The sequence below is a fragment of the Silene latifolia genome, chromosome X (genome assembly GCF_048544455.1).
Source record: "Silene latifolia isolate original U9 population chromosome X, ASM4854445v1, whole genome shotgun sequence".
Taxonomy (NCBI): Eukaryota; Viridiplantae; Streptophyta; class Magnoliopsida; order Caryophyllales; family Caryophyllaceae; genus Silene; species Silene latifolia.
This window is the reverse complement of record NC_133537.1, coordinates 17,941,886-17,951,212: the sequence shown is the minus strand read 5'-3', so window position 1 is coordinate 17,951,212 and position 9,327 is coordinate 17,941,886. Positions and strand designations below refer to the sequence as shown.

Genomic DNA, 9,327 nt, shown 5'->3' with positions numbered 1-9,327 from the left:
CGGCCTCCTATGTTGATTTGAAACAAAAGCTATTTTTAGCTCAAATTAAGGAGAAAAGGAATGACAAACAGAAATGAAAAGAAGATGAATGAAGAGTAATGAACCCTATTTACCAAGCTCTTCACCGTCTTGTAGGACAAGTGACCCTCTGCAGCCCAGAGCAAGTGCCTACTGTCCCAGGTCTCAGCCCATGCAGGTGCTCCCCTCAGCTGGCGACTACCTCATCCAACATTGGCCCGTCTCGGGGCCTCCTCCTCCTCAACAGCCTCCTCCTGGACCTCGTCCTCAGCAGCCATCACCGCAGCGGTGAAAGCCTCCTCCAACGCCTCCTCAAGCACCTGAGAAGGGTCAACAACAGTGTCTATGTCCATGGGAGCCCTCCCAGACATAGAAGCCTCGTCACCTGCAAAATTAGGGCAAATTTAGGCCGCGTCAAGTGACGACGAGCCTTGATTAGGCGATTTTCGAGTTTTCGGGGCTCCGAAATCGCTCTTTTCTTGCCATCTTTGGCAATTTTTCCACCAACCCGTCCGCTCATGTGGTAATTTGGGTCGAGTCAAGCCTAAATTGAAGCCTAGTCATGGGTTCGAGTCGGAATTTCAGCAGCATTTCGTTATAACGGCGATTATGCCCTAAAAAGTGTCCTGAAAAAGCCGTCACAAACCAAAATTCTGAGATGGTAGGAAGTTTAACCATCACACAAGGATTCCAAATATCAAGTTTTGTCACAAATGGGCAATCCTAAAGCCATTTTCGAAGCAATTTACGGTTTAGCTGTGAAACCGTCTTAATTTCACTCAAATGCTCAAAACTCAACGAAAATTCGAAACAAATACATGGTTATGATCCTTATATTACCAGTTGGCCGTATACAAAGTAAATTTTGCAAGGCAAAATCATTTGGGGGAAAAGCCCCAAATTTTCGACTAATTAGGGTCGAAAACCCTAATTTTGTCGATCCCATTTGAGCAAATACGGAAGATAAATGCGAGATTGATACATATACCTCAATTATTTATGGCAAATTCAAGCTTTTGGATCAAATTTCGACGGAAATGGTTGGAATTTGAGAGAGTAATTAAAATTTTGTGTTTCGAGTAAATGAAATGAAACCCCTGTTTCATCGGGTTTTTACGCAGAAAAGACACGCCCAGGAATAGACGCAGCAGGTGCTGCGGCTCTTCCAAGGGACGCATCTCTTGCTGCGCCTTTTCCTCAGCTTCCCTTCATACGAGTTTTCAAAAATTCGTTATGAGTTCGTTATTTTTGTGGGCCCATCCTTGGTGCGCCTCTTCCTTGATGCTACATCACGCATTTGATCCGTTTGACGTATGTTCTTCACCCGGTACCTGCTAATCATAAACTTAGTTCATCTCGTTTCGTCAAACATGTAAGTCTGAGGATGTAAATCTCTCTTTCATTTATTGTCATTTATTTATTGTAATCATATTGTAAGATTTATGTCGAAAATACAATTAAAACCGATTTCTAAAACCCTTTGTTTAAAACCCTTTTTACGGATTATCAGAGGACAACCGTCGAGAAAGGACGCAGCAACTGCTGCGCCTCTTCGAAGGGACGCGATACCTGCTGCGCCTCTTCGTGAGGCTGCCGCAGTTCCTGCTTCCTTTCTTCTTCCTTCGTCTTTTGTTCGTCCTTTTGTTTTTCACTTTGTTTTCGAATGTTCATTGTTTCATTAATACGACAATTTAAGCATGATAATTTTAACCTGTAATTCATAATTCTTCATAGTTAGTTCATCTCATTAATTCCCGACTTAAATCCCAAGTAATTAATATTTGCGGGTTTTCGTCACTAAAGTCAAAACCGGGTTATAGAAATTCGATTCATTCATATTGAGTTTCTGGAATTCGATCTTTGATATATTCCCACCTGTTTATTATCATATTCATCGTTAATCCGTCATTAATTCATCATATTTAACCTAATTAATTAGTTTAGTTTGTTAATTATTAATCTCGTAAACCATGTAATTAATTCATCCTTATTTCGTTTGTTCCATGTTTATCGTTTTCATGACCATCAATCATATGTAAATAACCTGCTAATCACTTTCATCCGAGTAAATAATACTAATCGACCTTTAAAATCACAACAAGCAATAACGATTTGCAATTCCGGCTTCACAGCGAGAACTGAGCCAAGGAACAGACGCAGCAACTACTGCGCCTCTTCCAGAGGGCGCAGCTCTGCTGCGCCTGTTCCTGGTTGATTTATGTCTCTGAACTCCCGTTTTGCCTTGACCTAGTTTTAGCTTACGTATTAATTAACCACTATTCGTATTATCACCCTTAATTCTTGTTCGTTAATTTGTTTATTTATTTCTTTCTCAAATTATCCGTTTTAGAAGTATTTTCGACATAAATCGTTTAACCCATTGTAATTATTGTAATTTTCTATTGTTGTATTATTATCGTATTCCTTATATTATATCACTTGTATGCTTTCACATGTAATCATTCTTAAATCCCGACTTTGACTCAAATGCATGTTAAATTACGTGTTAACCGACTTAGTATTAATTCTCACAGTTAGGATTAAAACGTTGGATGTTGCATTGCATGCATATAATCGACAATATATCAAGTATAAATAACTTCCCTAATCATTAGTAGAGGCCGCTATCGAGGCGGGCGGGATTAGGTGTTCGATCAAAAGAGCTTCCTAATACGTACCATCACCCCTTACTCCAGATCTCTGTGAACATCCGTGTTCATTGGCATCCACGAGAGTCATTCTAGACATAGAATACTAAGGGTAACGAGTTCTTGGTGTTCATGTCACTACTTTGTGTCTTGACATGGCACGAGGTATTCGAACGGTTTCCAATTTTCCACAATAAATTGGTGGCGATTCCACAAATGCAAACGCTTGTTCTCTCCCAAGCGCCCCCGTGGGCCCATTGTCCACAAATGGATAAATTATTAGATGCACTTCTATTAGTATTATTTTTCTCATAAATAATTGATCTAGTTCTCGTAGGATTATTTTCTCATAAATTATTAGATCTACTTCGATTAGGATAATTTTCTCATAAATTATTAAGAGGAAAAAGCTAGATCTACACTTATTAGGATAATGATAATAATTTAATATAAAAATTATTTTATATATAGGAATTTTAAAAAAGTTGGACTCTCCAATATCGCTCAAAAAGTTTATACTTTATATATATATATATATATATATATATATATATATATATATATATATATATATATATATATATATATATATATATATATATATATAGGGGCGGGGTCAGGTACGAACTAAAGTTCCATACGAACTTACGAACTACCCCAAAAACAAATTTAAAAACAATCAACCCGTACATTATTTTTCCTTCACCTTACCCATTATCCCAAATTCCCAACTCCCTTCTCCCTTGTCCTTATCATCCACCACCACCATCACTCGTCGCAGCTTCCGGCCATTATGAGAACTGTTGGAACATGATGATTCTACCGTTGCTATCTACGCCGACGAACCCGACCAACCGCTAGCTTTATTTGTCACCTCTGCCGGCGACAAAAACGTTGGATCGAGACCATTATCCTATCCAAATTTCGCAATAACCTGGCTGGATCAATAACGTTTTGGTCTGGTGGTGTCTTATTAGTGGAGTTGGTGTCATGTCGGAGTTCTAGCGATGTCGTCTGTCAGTCCTATTGGCGTCCTTATCTGTGTTCGAAGATGGGTAGATCTAGCATTTTTAGATCTGAAACTTGAAAAAAATAGGGCACTTGTATTCCTGCATAATTCCATCCTCAACGATCTTTATTTTTTTATTAATCTCAGGTATATTTTTCAATCATTTTATTCTCAATTCATTATGTTTGTTCTTTTGAAAATTATCCTCTATCTTGATTTAGGTAATATTACTCCGTTTTTGGTAGATCTTACATTATTTAAATCGAGTTTTAAGTGATTTAGTTACATCTTACTTTGTTTTCACTTTTTTTCTTCATAAAACTCGATTATGCTTACACTGTGGGGTAATCACATGTGGGTTGCGTGGAGGGGTCGGTGTTGATATTGGTGGCGATGGTTCATGGGTGAGATTAGTGGACGGTGTTGCGTGATGGATCGATCAGTGTTCTTACCGTGCGTAGGGTTGGTCACTGGTCAGTGGTGGTGATCGTGAGGTGGTGAGTGGTGGTTGCATAATATATAACCGTAGATACACAAGCTAGTATTACAAGATACACAAATCAACTTGTGTATCTGGAGCTGCCACTGCCATAGATAAATCGTCATTCCCAAATTCAGTTCATTGTTTCAATTCACTGTTGCCTGATCAATTTTCTCTTTTTTCCCCGATTTCTTACTGAATTTGCGAGCTGCCTACTGAATGCCTTGGTTCAAGGCGGTGTTGTAATTTAATGTAGAAAATGGAAAATGGAAATGAAATTCTCAAGTTTCATGCAATTTGCCTTGTTTGACGTTTTTCGCTTCATTACATCTGGAAGCTCATATGCTCTAATAACTACCATGAGTAATGACTATCTTGATCTTTTTGCCATTTTTTCGGCAATTACTAACTGAAGTGGGATGCTTATGACGGTATTTTTATTCCTTTTAAGTAAATATGCAATTTTCAATTTGATTTGTTTCAAACCAGGATATGAGTCATGCCATTTTAACGTTGTACTCATGACGTTTTGATGCTGATGATATGGTTATAATCGTGTTGTTTTCATAGCTGAACATCTCAACATGTCGATGTATATTAAGCGAGTGTACAGTAATTAATTCCATAAGATGTACAATAATTAATTACTACTTATTACTGAATTTCTTGCAAAGTTCGTTTTACGGTAGTTCCTTTTATGATCATCCCTTTATAAACATTCTAGAGTAAGAAAATAGTACTGGTTGTATCTATTAGCCATCGAGCCTTGATAAGCTCTTTAATTTTAACTCACCCTTGTGTCTAGTTTTGCTGTCTACTAGCCTATTCGTGTGGTGTAGACTGTATTGTTAGAGCAGTTGAGAATTTAATGTTTCATGAAATTGATCGAGTTTGCTAAAAGTGTATAATTATTTGACTTTTCATTGAAAAATAAGTTTGGATCATATTTGTTGATGTCTGCCAACCTTGCCAGTTTGCTGAATTATAGTCTATGATGTTGCCAGTTTTCTTGCATGGTGGTAGCAGTTCTAATTCCGGTCTCGTGCCAAGATGTTGCTGGTTTCAGAATTGCAGTGGCCGACGGATTGCTGGTAGGCTACAATGAAATGAAGCTCGATGATGGATTGCTCGGAGGAGGAATGGAGTGATTGGTGGTTGCCATTGGCGATGATATGGTCGATTTGTCTTTGTACTTGTTCGCTATTTTTAGGGAGTTTATTGAAAGGATGATGAACTACAAAGTGAATGTTCACTGATAATTGAACTGCGTTTAGAATTAGATAGTGGCATTTTGCTTCTGAGTCTTATATTCCTTTGTCTTTAAATTGAAAATAAAATGAAAGTTATTAATTTTATTTTGATATATACTCTTTCATTTAAATGAGTGTATCTAGCTAGTTAGAGGTATATATCTAGCAACATAAAGGAGTGTATCTAGCTAGTTAGAAGTATGTATCTAACAACTTAAACGAGTGTATCTAGATAATTAGAGATATGTATCTAGCAAGTTAGAGAAGTGTATCTAGAAATTTAAACAAGTGTATCTAGATAATTAGAGATGTGTATCTAGCTTTCTAGAGATGTGTAACTAGCAACGTAAAGAAGTGTATCTAGCAGTCTAAATGGGTGTATCTAGCTTGCTAGAGATATGTATCTCACAAGGTAAATAAGTGTATCTAGCTTGCCAGAGATGTGTATCTAGCAAGGTAAAGAAGTGTATCTAGCCATCTAAATGGGTAACTCGGCAACTACAGAGACCAATACATCTCGGTCGATAGCCGAGTTTTTGAACCAAGGGCGCATTGGCATATATACATGCAGTACTCCGCCCCTCTACCAAGCCAGCTTTATGATTTTGATTGCTTATATCGTGTGAGCCTTCAACATGATAATCAAACAAATCAAGTTATATAAAAACATACCCTGCAATCTTAGTTTAATGTTACATTATATAAAGTTGCAAAATAAACAAAGTTGGTGGGCAATATGGCCCGTATTATCACCATTGTAAAGTGGATACATTTGATCTTTCTACATATCATTGACTTCCTATTATGGGTGTTGTTTTCGCAAGTTGCAATACCAATTTCTTCACCTGTATAATATGCCTATAAGTCTAACAAGTCATCCAAATTCATTTGAAACTTCAGACAACCAGTGAAATGATAAACTTATAGTTGTCGATCACTCTGTTTTGCACGCCATTGACTTTTGGGATACAATAAACTAGTCAAATTATCCAGCTACAATGGCCTGGATACATAAATCCGGAAGAATTGCAAGACAAAAGTTCAGTGTCAATGAGATCTTAACATTACGTTCGTAAGTTTGAATTCCGTCTGATCTTGTTCCACAAGAACAACCATATTTTAATGTCCTTTCAGATTGTCCCTAATTCGATCACATTGCCAAGTTAATACAAAACAAGGCATATTTCAGTTTTCACAGATAAGCAGTATAAAGCAACAAGTTTTGCAAGACGCCGGCGACATCACCAGCAACCTGACGCAGCATCATAGGCCTCTCCGTCGACAAATGAATCCTAGCATAAAACTTATGTTTCCTGCTCGGAATATTTTGCAGAAGCACAAAATGCTCTTACCATTTTGTAATTATGCTTGTAGACTTGTAGATCTAGTATATTAAAATCAATTTTTTCATAAATTAACCTCAAATTAGAAAACAAATTTGATGATGGCCTGAAACACCACCAGAGGTCGAGGAGTTGTCCACGAAGGAGAAGTGACGGCGAAGGGAAGCGAGTGTCTGACGTAGGTGAAGGGTCAGTGATGGTGCGTCGGGGATGGTGAAGTTGTCGACGTTCCGGCGATGACGAGGACACAAAGAGAGAATGGAGAAGGCAAGAGAAGACCATCGGTGCCGTCGTATGATTAAAAATGATAAGACTATATGTTTCTCGTCGGAGATTACCGGTGATGTTTGTGGTCGCCGGAGGACGTCGGTGATACGACGGTGATGGTTGAAGGTGGCAGGGGTAAGGGATGGGAAAAGATAAGATGTGAATCTGGGGTTTGAGTTTGACTTTGGGTAAATAGGGGAATGCGTGAGTGATAGCAAATTAGAGATCGGTAGCGTGAGTTTCTTATTTAATTAAGGTCTTTTAAGTTAGTTCGTAAGTTCGCACCGAACTTTCGGTTCATACGAGATCCTATTTCTATATATATATATATATATATATATATATATATATATATATATATATATATTGATCTAAGGAAAAATTACAAATAACCACCACGTATTTGCGCTTTTTACAAATTACCACCACGTATTTTCATTTTTTTACAAATAACCCCCGAACTTCAATGTATACTCCCCAATCACCACCGTATTTTTATCCCGAACATTATTTTTCTTATTTTCCGAGTTTTAAGTTGCAATTTACACTAAATACCAATATTACCCTCATTGACTTACCCTAACTAATTCATTAATAACCAAACTTCTTCATTCTTCCGCATTTCTAGATTCTCCTTCTTCCCCAATTAATTCATTCCATTTCCAGATTTTCCTCACCACAAGCACATGACCAGATCACCGCAATTGGTGGTTTACGCTCAACACAGGCTCTTAGGGATGACAATGGATTCCGGATCCTGTCCAGATCCTAGGATCCAGATCCTACAAATTGGATCTAGATCGCAATATTTTGGATCCAGTGGATATGGATATGGATCGGATCTATGAGCATAAAAAAGGATCTGGATATGGATCTGATGGTCAAGATCTAGATCCTACCATTGGATCCATTTTTATTTTTATTTTAAATAAAAATAAAAAATAAGTTAAAGAAATAGTAAAAATATATCTTTTTTTATTTTTGTTCATAAACTAAGTTATGATTTCTTTCTCATTAACAGTTTTCAATTGCAAAAAAATAATTTGGTATCGTTACTATTCTTTTATGAAACTTTATTTCGATATCCTTTACAGCTTTTTTTTTATAATATTTGTATTCTAATATGAAACAATAGTATATTAAGTTGATAACAAAACTCAAAAATTAATATTTTAATTTTTAAAAAGTAGTTTTTTTACCATAAAAAGGATACCGGATAAATCCAGATCCAGATATGGATATGGACCGGATCTGGATATGGATATGGATCTGACAATTTCAGATCTGGATATGGATCTGACAATTTCAGATCCTGTGGATATGGACCGGATCTGGATCCACTACAAGAATAAGGATATGGATCTGGATCCTATAGGATCCTATCCAGATCTTATCCATTGCCATCCCTACAAGCTCTCCCTCACAAGCTTATTTGTTCTCACCCTCTAGCCACCATTAATACAATCTTCACGCTGAATTCGAGTTCGGGACTTCAAACTCCAGCTCACGTGGTACCATCATTACATCTCATCTATTTACCACCGTTTTACATCACCATTCACGTCACTCTGATGTTGCCCGATGTAAAACCCAACAAAAGGAATTTCGTTGACCCGAAAATGAGCACTTGAATCATTAATTGAGAGCAAGAACTGAAGTGATGAAGTGAAAGAGGATTTGCCTGGGTTGAATCTGAACCGCTGAGGTCGACTTGCTCCTGCTCGGGTCCTGAACTCGAACCCGCCTGGGTCCATGGTTAACCCGCACAGGTCTGTTGAAGTAGTTGTTAATTCAAGTGAGGGCAAACTTTGGAAAATGAATCATACTCACTGAAAAATCATACTATTTGCAGCATTTGTAAAGTAGTTTGGAAAATGAGAGAGTGGGAGAGCAGGAAGAAGGATGAAGGTAAATCTGAAAATGGAATAAATGAATTGGGGAAGAATGAGAATATGGAAATGGGGAAAAAGGAAGAAGTTTGGTTATTAATGAATTATTTAGTGTAAGTCAATGAGGATAATCTTGATATTTCGCGTAAATTGCAACTTAAAACTCGGAAAATAAGAAAAATGATGTCCGGGATAAAAATACGGTGGTGATTGAGAAATATACATTAAAGTTCGGGTGTTATTTGTAAAAATGAAAATACATGGTGATAATTTGTAAAAAAACGCAAATACGTGGTGGTTATTTGTAATTTTTCCTTTATTTAATCCCAAAATATCAAATCCAGAACCATTGTCAAATGACTTAAATCCCAACTTTTGATGTAAACATCACTATTACCCCACATGAGTGATTTTTGATCATA

General features: G+C 37.1%; 1 long non-coding RNA gene across 1 annotated transcript; it reads left to right on the top strand.

Moving 5' to 3' along the window:
* The first annotated feature begins 3,588 nt into the window (after positions 1-3,588).
* On the top strand, positions 3,589-5,517 carry LOC141623055 (uncharacterized). Its single transcript, XR_012533182.1, has 2 exons — positions 3,589-3,822; positions 5,161-5,517. It is a non-coding gene; the product is annotated as an uncharacterized LOC141623055 (long non-coding RNA).
* The last annotated feature ends 3,810 nt before the right edge of the window (positions 5,518-9,327 follow it).